This window comes from Gambusia affinis, linkage group LG16 (assembly GCF_019740435.1).
Source record: "Gambusia affinis linkage group LG16, SWU_Gaff_1.0, whole genome shotgun sequence".
NCBI lineage: Eukaryota > Metazoa > Chordata > Actinopteri > Cyprinodontiformes > Poeciliidae > Gambusia > Gambusia affinis.
This window is the reverse complement of record NC_057883.1, coordinates 10,660,423-10,675,648: the sequence shown is the minus strand read 5'-3', so window position 1 is coordinate 10,675,648 and position 15,226 is coordinate 10,660,423. Positions and strand designations below refer to the sequence as shown.

Here is a 15,226-nt window from a genome sequence, read left to right as displayed (position 1 = left end):
ACACACATTTCTTTATATACTCTTTTTCAGGGTGTATCATTTTTACACAAAGACCATGCACACGCGTGCGCACACGCCCACACACACACACACTCACACACACGCACGCACGCATTCAGATGTGAAACCTTAAACTCTCCCCGCTGTCCTTCTGCGGGGGTTATCTGTGTGACACCTCCTCTCACCCCAGCCTGTGACTCATCTCCTCTCATCACACACACCTCCGCACTGGCACATGTTAGCCGGGACGCTCAGTGGAGCGTTTAGGGGGATAAGGCTGTCATCGATGGAATACTTTGACCTCCAGGTCGTCGACTCCAGCTCACGCAGATGCTGAAGCAGGCTGGAGTCTGGTAAGAACGGATAACAATCCAGGTTTATGCTCACGTTTCAGGGACACCAGTCAGGTACAAAATTAGCAACATTAAGAAGAAAAATTGAACGAAAAAACAATCGGAGTGAGTGTAACTCATAATACATACAAAAAAAAATCTTAAGTATGAAACACAGATTTGTAAAAATAAGCTCTAGCATGTTTTTACAGCAGTAATATTATTTTTAAAATATGAATTGTTGATAAAAGCCGTACTTCTATAAAACAGGAAGGCACGTCCATACAAGCATAACGAACATAAAATCTTTTTCTATGAACAGAATACAAATTGTTTTCCGGGCAAAACAATGGCAAGATGACATAATTTTGCCATTGAAATATAGAAAGGAATGAAGTAAGCATTAATCCTTTTCTCAAAAATCATACTTAGCAGGAAACAAGGGTGGGGTTCATCAAATTTGTTTGGGCAGATATCTTCTTGGCCACCCAAAGCAGACTCTTTGTGTTCGAAATCTTTTTTGTCCAAGGACTGGGGAAGATTTGATGTCTTCTCATCAAGAGAAGCAACATGCCAAGGCTGAGAGGTGAAGATACAACTCTGTTCTCGTTACTGGAATTACAACTATAAGCAGAGCTAGCCTGAAGAGAGGCTACTGCAGCTAGAGAGTTCTCTCTATCAGCAGAAAATCTCTGCACATTGTCATTTTATGGTGCATTCACATGTTCCTTTTGCAGGGTTTTATCCAATGATTTAAAACTGAGAATTGGTAAAATAAAAACAACAACCTCCCCCCCCCCCCAAAAAAAAAAAAAAAAAAACCTAATAAATACAATTTGAAAGTCAAGGGTTCCTACTCAAAGTCATCTCAGTTCTATTATTCTTCACATAAATTGTGTGTAAGCACCTGTGTGCGTGAGCATGTTTGTGTTCTCCCTTTAAGTACCAGCCCAGGCTCACAAATTTGCAGTTTCATGCCCTCCTCAAAATGTTAAATGTCTTTGGTGTCTGTCAGTGGTGTCCCACAAAAAGGCCCCTCAAGGAAAGCTTAATAACAGTAATTGCAGCCTATGTGATTAGAAAGAGTATCAGATTTTTTCATCTTGACAACTGCTCTCAAACAAAGCACGCAGGGACGATGGGTCAGGGGGCACAAAGAGTGTTAGTGCACGTGATTCAAACCCCCTTGAAAGCAATTTTATTTTATTTAAGTCTCCCCGCCATGGGAAGGGCCCACAGTGGAAATTTCCACTTGTCAACGAAACGACCCGCCGGTTTAAAATTTGGTGTCAAGTGCCAGTGTCGCTGTGTGGACGGAATGCTTCCTTTGTAGGAAAGTCTCTGGTGTAATTTCGGGAAGGGCAGGGTGTCACTGCAGTAGGCCTTTCTTCCTCAGGCCCAGTGCAGTTTCATTAGATACGGCTAATGAAAAGATGTTTGGCCCCATTGCTTGGCCCCCAACCGACTCTGGCCTGTATTTAGAGTTCTTACCTCCCATCTCCCATCAAACAGGTGTGCTGGCTTACCCTCGAGCTTGAGTCCTTCAAAATCCTGTTTTTTTGTTTTGTCTGTCTCATTTTTTATTTTATTTTGTGACAATATAATATCAAAGCAGCTTTATTCCAATCAATTTAATGTCAAATGTTAAACTTTTCCTTTTAAAACAGGCGCAAGAGCCTCCTCATGTTTTATGATCCACTCAATAGCTCTTCATACGGATGATGTGCCATGCAATGGTATGCATATCCATTAAGTGTCAAGTTAAAACCAGAACATTTTAACTTTTTTACTTGATTTCTTATTTTTTTATTATTGTTTTAGAAATAACCTAGATGAAGTTGGCCTAGTTTTGCCATGGAAGAGGAAGTTTTTTTTTCTTTTTTTCACAAAACACCACTTTATACGTTATGGAGGCTTTGGAGCATGTCTCTGACCACGTCTGCTGAACCACTGGTGAAGGAGTCAATGCTGCAGGATTTTTCTGCAGCTGAATTGAGGGCCTGCAGAAAATATTCCCTGATTTCAAAACTTTGGTTGAAGTGGCACTTTATCTTCATGGTATTGAATGTTAGTTAAAATAAATCAAAAATAAGTACTACTGAATATGCCATTATCATGATTATAACATCTAATGGGTAGATATAGATTATGACGGAATATTTTTGAATGACAGACAGTGGGAGAATCTAGTCAAACCTCTGCTTGGGACATTTTATTACAACAAACCTGCTTTAAACATCCCAACAACTTGACCTGATTGTTGTGTTCCTTGATCTTCATGATGCTGTTTGTTCGCTCATGTTTTTAGCAGACGAGCTGCATCTCTCCTGAGATTAAATTAGACACAGCGAGGCTTATAATGGTAATCGAGCAAGTTAGACGGCAATAGGTTGCATTGTTTTTCACTTATGGGGATTATAATAACAGTTGCAAAATGAAAACGCAGATTTTGCTTTTTAAGATCTTTTTGTAAGAAAAAAAAAACAAGACAAAACAGCTACATTTTCCTTCCACCTTGTGGTTATGCACTACTTTGTGTTGGTGTATCAAATTAAAATCCCAATTCTTTGAAATTTCAGCCGCTTTTCTGACTTTATGATAGCAAAAATCTGTTGCCAACTTCTACAGACTTCACCTAATCTTTGGATGTTGGACATTTTTTTGAGGTCAGCCTTTGGTTTAACCACAAACATTTTTTTCAGTTTTGCATCAGTAAATATCTCATATTTCTCTTTTAAAAGAGAAAATATAATCCATTGTCATTTTTAGCCGATGGGGTGTTCCCACACCCAAAGAAAAATCACCAAAATAATACTTCAGTTGGAATAAATATTTATTGTAATGCAGATGTTTTGTGAGTCTGCTTCAGGAGATCACATGGCAAATGCTCTATGCACAAAAGGAAAACAAAAGTCTGAGCAGAGGAACACTGTAAAAAACACTCTGTAAATTTCTCTAATTAAATTACTGTAAGTCAACTCTGCAAAAATAGTCTGTAAGTTTCAACGTAAAAAATGTGATTAGAAAAAGTATGGTAAAAAACTTTACTACAAAGTTTTTATTTATTAAGTTTTTTACTATACAATGTCGATATATCATAAAGTCCTGCCATGTTTTTCATTTACGTAGATTAATCTTTACGGTATATGTTTTGTTTTTTATAGTAAGTTGCATAGAAAAGTTTACAGTTCTGAACTGCTAAAGTCACTTTTGCCAAGATATTCTGCCTCAGGCAGTATGACTGTATTTACTACGGCAAAACCATATTTAATTTTTTTATTTTACCATATTTTAGGAAATACGTTATTTTACCGTATACTGGGAAATACACTAAAATACCAACAGCTGCGGTTGCCAGATATTTATCATATTTTAGCAAATACAGTAAAATAGTGGCAGTTTTGGTTGCCAGAATTTTACAGTATAAAGACGTTAAAGTTCCTTCAACCACAGCCGCCAGTATTTTCCTGTAAATTAGAGCCGTTTTTTTCTTACAGTATGAGGCTAGAGAGCTACGTTTACTTAGATTATAATTGCTGAAATCATGAAAGAACTCAGAAATCTTTGGCAAGGTGGGGAACTCCTCCAATATTCTTGTGATTAAAGTTATTTATGCATCTCTGTTCTCTTTCCTTCCCCTGTTAAGGTGTCCTTTCAGCATGATAATAGTTTATATACAGTATGGTGTCAGCTGGTGACAGTTCGTTGTTTAGTTACAGATTCCTATTTGGGGTTAAGCGCAGTGCCTCCCTTTCAGCTGCATGAATATCTGAAAAGAGAAGTAGTGTTTGGCTATAGCATGGCTGGAGTTAGATCTCCATGTTTATTTGCTAACAGACTCCCTCTGTGTTCATACGCAGAGCCTTTGTGTGGCTCTCCGAGAGGCAGGTGGATTGTGCCTTGGGCTTGCGGGCTACAGTTTGAAAGCAACAACGAGTAACTGGAGATGTAACATGACCCCGAGGCAATTAGGCCCACAATGGGGACGGTCTTTCGCATTTGCCCCTTTTGTGTTGCTAAATACTGTTTAAGAGCAAATAAAATGCTGAACTTTTGGTGCACTGGTGGTGTGACTGAGGGAAATGTAAAGACAGCAAAAACAGGTTTGGTTTTCTTTCTTAATTTTTTCTTCTTCTTTTCTTTTTTTTTAAACATAAATTGCCTGAGGGACTTCAAAGTTCACTTTTCAAAGTACTTTACTATGGGATTCCTTTTGTATGCAAGCATGTGAGGGATTTAGGCAGAGTGGAAGTGACTAATGGGGTACATTTAGCAGACCCCTCTCTGTGTTCAGGAACCAACTGCAGAAAGGTGTAAGGAAGGCCGGAAGCAACCACAAACCATGCACCTCCCTCCCTCCGCTCTCCCCCACACTTTTTTTCCATCCTCCCTTCAGTTGCAATATACCCCTCTTTGAATGGAGCGTGTCTACCGGATCTGCCCAGGATGAAATGTCATATCTCAGACTGATCCTTATCTCTTAATCGCTTCCTTTGTCTCCCATGATTCCCCAGACCTTCCTCGTTGGACACTGCCCTTTGATGTGTCAACCACAGTTAGGAACGCTGGGGGTGGGATATTCTTGATCTGTGTCTGCGTGCCTACGTGTGTGCGTGTGTGTGTGTGTTTTGAAGAGGCAGTCTGGTTCTGCTCTGTGCTAACAAAAGCCCCAGAGGTTATCAAGATTCTGCAGTAAAGCAGATCACTGGACGGGTTTAGTTCTGTGCCAGACGGAGGCTCAGGTCTCCTGTGGCTTTGATAGGCTAAATACAAGAAAGTAGGAATGTAAGTTTTTAATTGCATACATGTGCATGCTGTTACTTATGAATGCACCAGGAGGAGCGCTCGAGGACAGGAATAAGGTTACAGTTTGGTTTTGTTTGTACACTGTGTGCGACTCAGTAAGAGGCAAACATACCGAGAGCAAATACATGTCAAAGTTTTAAAACATTATGGTTTCAGAGTAGCTAAAGTTTCCCCTCAGAGTTTTATGGCAATTAAAAGTCATGACATGCCAGGAGAGAAGTCCCTCATCCCCCACTTGTTGCTGAAGAAAGCTGGTCAGCTGGCTGAAAGAATTTTCCAGAACTTTATGCTCTCTCAAACGTAATATGTTTGGATAAATTTCCACCCACCAAAAACAGGTGATCACGTTGTAACAATGTTTTATCTGTTGACATGACCAGCATGTCTGTAGATGATTGGGATATCTTCAGTGCAAATAACCTTACTAAAGGAAGTACTACAACATTTAAGCAGCTTTTATAATTTTTTTTTAACCATAAATCTAACAATAAATTCAGAACCAAAACATTTGTGATACCGAGGACTGAGTCTTTCACGTGGCTGTGAAGGAACGTCCGCCTATGTTTTACAGAATGGTTTCAAATCATACAAGATGGATGATCTTTGTGCCTGATGAGTCTAGTCAAGACCTTTCAATGAGATTAAGGTCTTGATTTTGACTATGAAACTTCAAAATGTTAAAAGTTTTTGAGTCCTTTAGGGATGGATTTGCTGGTGAGCAATGAATCACTTCCCTGCTGTTTAACATTAAAACAAAATAGTCTGAATTTCTTCATAATTTTCCACTACAGAGGTCTTTTTACATGTATTGTTGATGTGCTTTTGGATTAATTTTGGTCACTCAGTCACTTCTGGGAAGGTTCACCACTGTTCCACGTTTTCTCTAGTTCAGGATAATGGCTTTTACTGTGGGTTTTTCAAAGCCATTTATATTACTTTACGACCCTTTACGCACTGATAGATGTCGCCAATCTTGTTTATCATCTGTTCTTTTTTATCTTTTTAGATCAAGATAAAAAAAATCCTCCTTGTGAAATATTTTCGCCTTCTTCCTACTGGCAGTAATCAACTCAGTGTGTGGCTAGTGAAACGTGTGAAAATCCGATTAGTCACAGTTTAAGCATGTTTTAAAAAGCAGGTGATTACGTTTTCACATCAGGCATGGCTGACTTAATTGCTTTCTCGCCTGAAGAAATAAAAGCACACATCAAAAGCTTAATTTTTAATTGAATCTTTGTCTGAAATTATTAGTTTTATGATATGATGCAGAAGAAACTTTCACAATTCTCCACTGATGAATTTTTTTTTTTTTTTTAAGATTACATTAATATTTCACATTAATAGTATTTAGTGTAATTAAAAAGAAATTAGATCATGCAATTTCTTGCTTGAAGATTTTATGTAATCACCATGTTACAGTAAAGTCATGATATTGTAATAGAAAAATTATCTTGAGAATCTCACCCTAGCCTAAGCCCAGACATGAAGATGCGTTCAAATGTGAAATATATTGAACCAAGCGTGAAACAAGCACAAAACAAATTCAACAACCCAGGAGTTTAGGACCTAAACACAACCATTGAGCTTCAGACAGTTGTAGCTCTTCTTTTATAGATTTAGCTCACATAAACAAAACAAGTGTTACTGAAATATCTGGAACATCTGTTTGTCCTTTGCAGACAGATGCTGCCACAACTGAAGCATTTACTGGTCCTCACACAATGAATCACGCTGATCCTGATTGTTCATGTTATCACCTGGAAAACAGAATGATTGGGGTGATTGTCCCAAGATATGACATGAAGAAACAAGTCCCAAAGCCTCAGGACTTGTTTTCAGGCCAGACCCAGGACCATCAGGTCAGATGAGGTCTCCTTGGTGGTTTATGTTTGCTTTTTGTTCCAGTTGTTGGTTTGACTTTTGGTCTTTTGGGTTTAGCAGTTTATTATGAAGAAATAGTAATGGCAAGTGGTGTGAGTGTGTGTTTTGTTTTTTTGTTTATGAAGTAGAGGGGCCAGAACAAGATGTGCAAAATATATTCCAATGCACACAAAATGAGGCCTTTGAGGAGTATCTGTTAGCACATCTTCAAACAAATATATGAGCTCATGCGTTTGTGAATAGATGTAAACTTCATGTCTATATCTTCACAAAGCTTACTTGTCCTGTTGGCTTATTTTGTCCACCAAGCATCCGGAGCTTCATTCTTTGGTCCCAAAGAAAAATTGGGTTGAACTCTGGGGTGATGTGGGTTCATTGTCTGCACCCTCTGGTGGGCAGGGAGCGGCAGCACAGCCAGCTTCTTGTGTTTGTTCAGGAAAGTTTTTTTGTCTGCGTGTTCTTCTGCACCCAGTAAAAGAAAAAGAAAGAAAAACTTTACAGGTGAAACCACAATAGTTTGTTTGTTTGTGTGGGTGTCCGTCCACCCAGCATCCAGACAAAGATTGGAGAACAGAGTCAAAATTAAAAGGTTGTTTCTATGGCCAAAGGAAACATTCTTCATTTGTCAGAGAGAGGGAGACCCACGCTGGTCTCCCAGCCACCTGAAGATAAAGAACAAAGGTGAATACCAGTAGTGTCAAAGAGAAGGTGTCACTATAACATTTGCCTGTTCCTATTATCTACATGGATTTGCAAGTTGGTGTGCAATATAAACAGTCTACTTCTTGTCCAGGATTTAGTCATTTCAAACTTGTGATTGCTTTTAGTGGACTGTTTGTTGGTTTGGGCATAAATATATGCAACTTAACACGTTAAAACATTCAGAAGGAAAACTATAAACGTATAATTTCAGCCAAAAAGGTCTGCTGCCTCGTTTCCTGGGGGACAACTTTGTTGCGTGAGGCTATGATGATCATAAACTTTTTAATATTTCTTCTGCTTGTGTTTAGTAAGGGCTTCATTTGGTACTTTAAACCAGAAACTGAGCTGATGATACAAGCGACTCTGATAAGTTGCATTTGTTTTAATAAATGCTTCTCTTGTGAAGAGAAAAATAATTCGGGCCTTATCTCATGAACTTTTATTTTAAGGATTAAATTTAATTTATTCCAGCTGAAATCAGAATGAAAATCAAAAGTCAACAGCAAACTGTTTTCTGCAAACTGTTCTGCCAAGGAAAATTAAATGCACTGATTTATTTTGTTTGTATGTTGTGGCAAAGGCCTCGCATGATCAAATAAATGATGGGCTTAAATTGAGAAAATAAGGTTCTGTTTGTCCAGAGTAAAAAAAAACCCAGAAGGAAAAGGCTCATGTCGAATGTCAATGGTCAAAAACATGTGGAAAAAATTAAAAACAAAGGGAAACTTTAAACTTCCAGTGGATATTTATTGGCTAATGCTTGTCAGGGAGCTTCATTGGCCAAACAAAAGCAAACCGCTGGGTATTCACAATAACCAGAAAAACCAGCAGAACAGAATTAAAACAACAAAAATGGCTAAAGTATCAAATAAGGACACTTAATAAAGGACACAAATTTTTATACTTTTCTTTAAGAGGCATATTTGGGACTGTTGCAGAGAAAAGTTACATTCCTTTCCATGTTTGAAGACAAATTAAATGTAAAATGGAGCAGGGAAGAAGAATAAAATTAAAGACCGTCAGAACATACAGCCGTAATTCACAGAGGAGTGATGATACTACATACAGGAAGCCTAAAATGGAGCTCAACGCACAAAAAATAGCCAGTCACGAAGAGAAAATAATAAGCATGCAGCATCACATTGAGTTTATAGGTCAGAAATGTATCTAGTGAGGTGGATAAAAGCAGGAGAAAGGTCTAAAAGTTGCAGCTTAGAAATCCAACAATCTTACATCCTACACAATAATTTAAAAGTACTGTGGTGAGGTTTCACTGTACTTAGTCACTGTGCTGAATGATCCCCAGAGTGAAAAACTTTAATTAAAAAAAAGAACAATTCCCTCTGCACTCAGCAAGCCGTTTCCATTCTGATTCTTACCCAGTATTGCTACTGAGTTAGAAGAAATACTAACCCAGTATTTCACACAATTATTTAAACTGTGTGATCAGGACACCTTAGATCAGTCAACTCTGTAATGCCTGAGAACAACATAGCGCAAGTGAACAGACACAGGTGAAAGTGTCACTTTTCCACATCAACTTAGTCTGTGCTTAATATGGATTGACTTGGCTACAGTGCAGCAATGTTGCTGTCAAAATGTTAATCTCATATCACTCAAAGTGTATTAGCCATGTGCAGTTAGATTTCTCTCCACATTTTGGTCTAAAAATTAATTTTAAGATGAAAGTGAAGACAAACTATGATCTGCAGTCTGTCCTTCATTCAGCTCAGACACTGAGGAAAAAAGGAGTCATGGCTGCAGTTACTGATTTTGAAAAAGGGAAAAGGAGGGCTGTTTGGAAAGAATGGTAAAAAAAAAAAAAAAAAAATCGCACCTAAACACCACAGTACCTTAAAAGTAGTGTTTTTCTCAAACTCAGCATTCCCAGGCACGTTAATGGTCTGTTGTCACTGTCAAATGAACGTTTAGAAGTAAAGGTGCTTAAACAAAGGCACAGAAATCAGAGAATAAATCAAACTCCTTTTTTTTCACTATGTTAATGCAGAGACAGAACCAGACTTGTTTTACATCGTTATGTTACAGAGTAGCATTGATTTCGTTACTTTTATTCACGTAAAAGTTTTAACCTATAGATAATGTTAATTTCATTGTCTCTCGGATGTGTGTTTTTCCGGTAATGATTGCAAAGTTGTACATTTTTCATGTGTTACTCCCTTGCAGCAATTTGTTGCCACGGCAGTGAATCACAGCCTTGTGAGGACATGCAAAAAGAGGAAAAACTGTGAAAGTCTACAGCTAAATATTTTTGTTAGTAGTAAAAAAAAAAAAAAAAAAAAAAAAATGGAGATGTGGAGTCACACCAAACAAACAGAGCTGTTGTCTTGGCAACTGTCAGAGCCCCTGCTGCGGTGCCGCAGAAAGGCCAGGAAAATGAGCTACATCTAGGAGCAAAACTCCCAGGGGTGGGTTGGCTTGGAGTAGTTGTCGGACGTTAGTTAAGGAAGAAACTTTTTTTTTTTTCTTTGTTATGGTTCTGATGTTGTGCATAAATCTGAGGAAACGTAGAGATGAATACCATACTAATTGAGTGCAGGTTATCTCAGAGCACTGGACACTGTGAGGGGGTTTCCAAAACATTCACAGTTATTCATCCATTGCTCTTGGGAGATGATGTACACACGCTCATGTTGACTTTAATTCACACAAGCTCCTGCCATATGTTCACCTCATGCTACCTAATATGCAAGATAATTTATAAAAACCTTTCATGGAAGGCAAGTTAAGGTGATACTTGAGTCTGTGGTGTGATGTGATAAAGAGGAAAACAAAGGATAAGCATAACGATTGTTTAAAGAAAGACGAATAGCTAAAGGAAACTGTTTGACTGGTCAACATGTGGTGCCTGCATCTGTGTGTGTTTGTGTGAGGCTCGCGGCCACAGTCATGCCCGGAAAGGCTTGGAGCACAACCAGTCATTAGGAAGTCAGGCCGTCTGGAGCGCATTATGGGCTGGGTACTGTAACTCTTATAAGCAGAGAGGCTGCTATCAAATCTGGGATAAGGGGTAAGAGATGGGAATTGGAGACCAGAGTAAAAAATTAAACAAATAAATCATAATGTCATCATAAAGGGCTGCACAGTGGAGCAGTTGGTAGAGCTGTTGCCTTGCAGCAAGAAGGTCCTGGGTTCGATTCCCGGTCCGGGGTCTTTCTGCATGGAGTTTGCATGTTCTCCCTGTGCATGGTGGGTTCTCTCCAGGTTCTCCGGCTTCCTCACACAGTCCAAAAACATGACTGTCAGGTTAATTGGTCTCTCTAAATTCTCCCTAGGTGTGAGTGTGTGTGTGAATGGTTGTGTGTCCTGTGTGTCTCTGTGTTGCCCTGCGACAGACTGGCGACCTGTCCAGGGTGAACCCCGCCTCTCGCCCGGGACGCAGCTGGAGATTGACACCAGAACCTCCTGACCCCTCTAAGGGAAATGGATGGATGGAATCATAATGTTTCTGTAAGACAATTGGTTTAAAAAAGGTTGTTTCTTACCTGACATGATTCAGATGGATGTCTTTTTTTTTCAGACCCTGATTACAATACTCCACGTGGATTTTTTCTTCTGTTAAAAAAGCAAAAAACAAAATGTATGTGCACCTATGGGATTCCGATGAAAGCTAAAACCAACAGTATAATTTTGTAGACTCTTTACATCACCATGAAGACACCAACACCACTATGATGTGTCACGCTCTCGGTTGGCTCATATATGAGACTTTGTTTTTTGTGGTTGGTACATCTGTACGTTATCGTGCGAGTCATGACTTCACATAACGTAGTAAACAGTTCATGCTTAATGATATCAATTTATTTTTTAGGTAAAGAGTTAAGGCTAGTTATCTTGAGTCTGTGCCAAAAACATTTAAACTTTTGTCGTCTTTGAGATTGTTTTCTCCTCCACCCTCTGTCATTAAGTTCATCATCACACTTTGGGATTTTAATGGAAAAAAAGTTGGGAAAAAGTAAGACAGATTTGGTATAAAAACATAAAAATTATTGACGTTTGCTGTGTTTTGTTGGGTTTTTTTTGCACAGAGAAGAGGAGTGGCATTTGCAAAGTAGGTTTTGTGTCATTTTTTGCAATTATCCACAGATATCCATATCCAGCCCACAGGTTTTTGCTAAATTATTATTATTTTTTAATGTCCACTTCAATATTTCTGTATTTCTTTCTCCTGTGTTGTTGTTTTTCTTTTGCTTCTTTTAAACAAAATCTCCATTTGAAAATTGAAAAAGCTGGAAAAAAAATAATAATAATTTAGCAAAAATATTTGGCTGTGAATAATTTCTTGATTAAACAGAATTGCTCCTTTTAGCTACTCCGCACATCATGGTTTAGGTTGGTAAAGAAAGTAGAATTTAAGAAAATTTTAATGAAAAAACTAAAAAATGAATTTGATGCACAGATGGAGTGGAGAGCAAAATGGCAAACAACATGTGCATCATCTTTTAGGATAGCATGACTGTTTTGTTGATAACATTGGAAGTACGGCTTACATAAGCAGATGTAGACAAAGGTGTTTCTGTATGACAGAAGTACGACCACAGTGACACAACGCCTGCATAAGCACTGCAACGAAAGCCACGGCGGCACACGTTTTTACTTCACATCACAGCAACTTGACGTGTTTTGGACCGTCTTGTCAAATCAGAGATTAGATTGGTTCTTTTCAGGTTTTGGAATTGACATCAAATGGATATGACTCACTCCACACCGTACACGAGATTATTCAGTAGAAAAAGAAGCTTGGGGAGGAATGTAAGTGTACAGTGGAGGCATAACAATGTCAGAAGAGAAAGACAGATTCCACATAAAAATCATCTTTGTGAAAAAACAAGTATCTGGTGGAAACATTAAGAAAAGTTCTAAAATTTTAGGATATTACAGTTATTAATTCTGGGTGGAAAAAATCTTAAAAAAAGTCTGGAAAAAATCTTACTTTTCTTAATCTCAAATATGAGCCTCAAAAAGGCTATATTTCTCACTGTTTTTCAATTTCAGATCTTTAATTACATTAGTTGTGTCTTCAAGTCATAAAATTTTCGTTCGACCCGAAGGAAATGGGTGTCATCACACTTGAGAAACTACAAGGCGTAAACATTCACCCTTTACTGCCAAATCTCAAAAATATTATATCCTTAAAACTGGTGTCTGTTATCTATGTTAATTTGAATAATTCCAGCCAAAATCTGCGCCACTCTATGGCTGGGACCTAGCAATAATTCTTAACACTGTTCTGTTTTCAAGTAACAGATTTTTGAATAAAACATCCATAGCTAAACTCTCGTTAAATCTAAATCTGTAGCTAGCACAATGTGAGTTTTTCCTAAAGGAGCAAATTAGTAAGGTCACCCGGTTGTAAGCAGAGTAAAGCCACATGCCAGAGCAAAACCTCCTAACTACAGTAAATTAAATTAAACAAAAAAAATCCACATATGTATGTACTAAGCAATAGGATTAGAAGTTGTTGTTCTCTTCCAAATAAAACATACAGACCTCGTGAATTTCTCCCCGAGCCTTGATGAGGAATGTGTTGTGGTCTAATGCAATGGTCCCCACTGTTGGTCCTCGGGGTCCACTGGCCTGCACGTTTCAGATGTGTCCCTGCTCCAGCACAACTGATTCAAATCACTGCAGTAACTTGGTGAGGATCCTAATCATTCATTTGGGCCAGGTGTTCAGAATCAGGAAAACTCCGAAAACATCTCTGATCCTCACTTCCCCTACATAACACTGTATCTACAGGAAAATCTGGTTTTGGCAGCGTTACACTGTGGGGCAAATTTTTCTGAAAAGGAGCTGAACTTCTTGCCACTTTAGATTGAACCATTTCATAAGATCTGCATAGTAAAGTGGTCCTATGAGTGTAGAATTTGAAAGATTTGAGCAAAAGCAAACTAAGAAATTAGTAAGTGTTTAGTGAAAATTTATGCAAGACATTGAGCTCAAGGTGCCCACCTAAAGCACTACATCTGACATCTTGAGTTCAATTAGATCTTTTGTTGTTTTGGGGGCTTTGTATTAAGCAGCAGGGTATGGAATCTGCCTGGAAAGCATCTGGCTCTGGTGTTACAGCAGCTGACATATCGAAACACCTGTTTTGATTTATCTTGTTTGGGTAGTTGGCAACAGATGGGTTCCAGCACACAGCTTCTTACTCATAGTCCGCCAAAAACTCATTCATTCTTGCAACAAGGGTATGTTTTTCCACAACTGAGCAAGGGCTCAAACTCGAATGCACCTGACAAAATTAGCACCAGGAGTACATTTTTCCCAGCCCCGATGAATGCAAGAGCTAAATTATTTTAAACCCAAAGAAATTTGATTTAGGAGAGATAAATTGTGGAGACCGATGTTTTCAAAGTCTGTTTTTACGTCTTTCATTTTTCAACTTCTCCCTGCTGAGCACAGGTGCACTGGCACACAAGAAAGGACGAGAGATCACAAACAATTCAGAGAGAACACACAGAGAGTAGTGCAAGAGAGGAGAATGTGCATCATTCTGCCCTGATATTACCTTTGTGGCACAGCTGCACCTGTTAGTGTGGACCTGAATCAAACCCAGCATTTCACTGAACCGAAGAGCATAAAAACCAGAGAAGCAAATCCAAAGCACAGGTTTTTCTGGACAAGTGCCGGAGTTTGTCTTTCTGCCTGCCATATCTGGTGTAGAGGGTGAAGTTAAAGGGAGGCAAATAGATCCACCATCTGGCAGTTGTCTAGCCTCAGTGGTCTGCGGGACATATGATGAATTCTATGCGGAAAAGATGCCAAAGACATAAAATGGCTGAGGTCAGTCAGTTTAGGAAATCCCAGAAGTGGAAGAAAGCTAAAGATATTCGCAGCTTAAATGTTGTTGAAGAGTTTTGTTTTTACAAGAGGGCTGCTATTATTTCTTTCTTTTTTCTTTTTCTTTTTTTTTTTTTGTAGAATACCTGCAGTTTGAAGAGCTACCTTTCATTTCTGGTTGCTGTCATTGCGGCCCGTGCATCCACTTGCCTAATTAGAGCGCTGGACGCCACCGATCATTATTCCCTAAGGTCAGACAGATTCCCCCCCCTTTCTGGTTTGCAAGTATGACATCACAGTCTGGTGTAGGACAATGTGATTAGACGGGACATGATGTGTTTTGGGAGGAAACCTCAGGCCGGTGTCACAGCACCAGTTTACCACAAGAACAGGTCTGAGAGGAAGTAGCTCATGTGCCAAGGAAGTGTGGGCTGTGCCACTTCAATCCAGGAATTCCTATCATCTTGAATTTTCAAAAGGGATTCACCGCAGTGTGGTTTTCCTCACAGCTGGGACAACAAAGTGACGAATAAAGCAGCAAGCAAGGAAGGATAATGCCCACACATTCACCTCCTCCCTCTTTGTCTTTCCCCTTAACACCCTCAGTGAACTCACCCACATGTGCATGCACACACATCGGCCTAAAATCCTGGGGCGACTGGAGAAATTTGTGAGCTGTGGGCCTCTACAGAGCCACTCTCAAG

General features: G+C 39.0%; 1 long non-coding RNA gene across 2 annotated transcripts; it reads right to left on the bottom strand.

Moving 5' to 3' along the window:
- Nucleotides 1-6,524: 6,524 nt before the first annotated feature.
- Nucleotides 6,525-13,346, bottom strand: LOC122846207. Of its 2 annotated transcripts, none has more exons than XR_006373202.1 (3): nt 13,230-13,346; nt 11,225-11,294; nt 6,525-7,681 (listed from the first exon to the last, which is right to left on the bottom strand). It is a non-coding gene; the product is annotated as an uncharacterized LOC122846207 (long non-coding RNA). The 2 variants fall into 2 exon arrangements; XR_006373201.1 differs by having other exon boundaries at nt 6,525-7,481.
- Nucleotides 13,347-15,226: the final 1,880 nt, after the last annotated feature.